This window comes from Solanum verrucosum, unplaced genomic scaffold (genome assembly GCF_900185275.1).
Source record: "Solanum verrucosum unplaced genomic scaffold, falcon-dt-bn FXZP01000134.1, whole genome shotgun sequence".
NCBI classification, from domain to species: Eukaryota; Viridiplantae; Streptophyta; class Magnoliopsida; order Solanales; family Solanaceae; genus Solanum; species Solanum verrucosum.
Window position 1 is genome coordinate 1,038,890 of NW_026020833.1, and position 2,177 is coordinate 1,041,066.

Here is a 2,177-nt window from a genome sequence, read left to right on the forward strand (position 1 = left end):
ATTCCTATTACATATACAATGCAGGTTGCACCAATACAGGACAAGCCAACGGGTGAACTTGGACAAGCACAACAACAAGGAAAGGATCAAACAGGCCAAGTGAAGCAGTCTAAGAACCAGGAAATGCAGACAGATAATTCAGTTACAAAAATGAATAATCAATCCTTGACTGATAACACTGAGGCTCATATACAGAATGTGGTAAATGAGCCCAACAGTAGGTCTGTTGAAGTGTCGAAACAGGTACAAATCCAAGGTCACACAGACAAAGAGCGATTTCAGGAGCAACCTAGGGAACTAAACCTACAAGGAGGCAAAAGTAGAACTTATGATAGCAAAGACAAAGCCAACATGAACTACCACAACAACTTTCTAAGATCTCTAACAATTACACTAGGTATGATAATAATATCCAAAGGAAGGAAGATGTTAGTCACTATAATTCTAGACATGTGTACATTGACCTTGATAATTAATTTGATTATGTTACGGTTTGGACTAAACCAAAGATGAGTATAGAAGGTCAAATAATGAGAATTCAAGCTTGGACCCCTGATTTTACTCCAGAAGAAGAAACTCCTATAGCTCCCATTTGGGTTACTTTACCTGAACTCCCATGGCATTGTTACAATAAAGTTCTTTTGACTACTGTCCTGGAATCTATTGGAAAGGTTCTATACCTAGATTCCCTTACCTCCCAAAGGACTAGAGGCAGTATGGCTAGGGTGAGGGTCCAGGTTGACCTTACCATAGCAAGACCTCCTCACATTTGGATGGGTTTCAAGAATGTGGATCCAAACAAAGGAAGATGGAAAAAAACTCAATATGAAGGCATCCCGGATTATTGTATGTATTGTAAACATCAAGGGCACCTGGACAATGTCTGTACTGTTAAAAGGAGAGATGAGGATTTCAAAAGGAGCAAAGAAATGGAAATTGAAAAATAAAATAAAACAAAACAAAGAATGGACAAGGCAGTGGTATAACAGAAACAGGTACAATGCCACAAGGCCAACAACATATAATGCAAGAAAAGGAATACAGGAATGGTGAGACTAAAAGACAAAATCAAGTGCAGCAGCAGCACACAAACCAACAGCAGGCATTCAAGAAGGGACAACAGAATCAGCAGGACCAAGAAGTCACAGATCAGGAAGAGCAATGGCAAGTTCAGAAAAGGAAACAAACAAAAAACCAAGAACATCCACCTCCCAAAATAGCCTGCACACCTGTATCACCACAATATAAGACAACCAAAACCAATATGCAGCAGTCATCTTCCACAACAGGTATATGTAATATTCCTATTCAAAATAATTATACTGATTTAACAATGCAGGAACAACCAAACAAAGGCACTGCTGGGGGAAGCACCAATAATGAAATATCAGACCATGGATTGCAACCAACTGAAGGGTTAAAAGATAACCCACCTACAGATTCTAATCACATTAAAATGAATTTGCAACATGAGCAAGTCATAGCTAATAGTAATAACAAGACCACATGTATTGACTTATTTCTCCCATTACCCCATTCCCTCCATGTTATATATGTTGATGCTGAAAACTCTGATGAAGTTTATGTAGGGATGGATGGAGGGTGTCAGGAGAATCCAACTAACTTGCAGTAAGGGGTGTCCACAGGGGGAATTTGTCTAATGTTATGCATGAGGGGGTTCACAATGGCCTTAGTAGAGACCTTAGAGTCCCTGCAACCACTACTCATAACAATGTCAAAGTAGTCCATCATGTGCAGGAAATTCAGAAAGGTCCCCTGGTTCAGGCTACTGATAAAATTGGTTCCAAACAGGTTGCCACTACAGTGGAACATGTAAAGGTTCCTAGAGAATACAAACAGCAGAAGGGTCAGGGTGATGGGCCTGCAACCAACAGCCAGATTCAGCAAAACAAGGGAGCAGTAGGTATTGAAGGCACCTAGGACTTTAACATTACTGAGGAAGAATTTGGAAAGAAAACTCCAAACAATAAATCCAGAGGAAAAATGAGAGAAAAAGAGACAGGCTATAAAAAGAAGACAACAAGTAGAAACAGGGTTGCAGGGTAATAAGACAGGAAGTCAGCAGGAAAATTCAAAAGTTAACACTGCCCAAAATACACAAGATGAAGAGGATGAATATGATATCATGCAGTCTGAACATGAATTTGATCAAGATA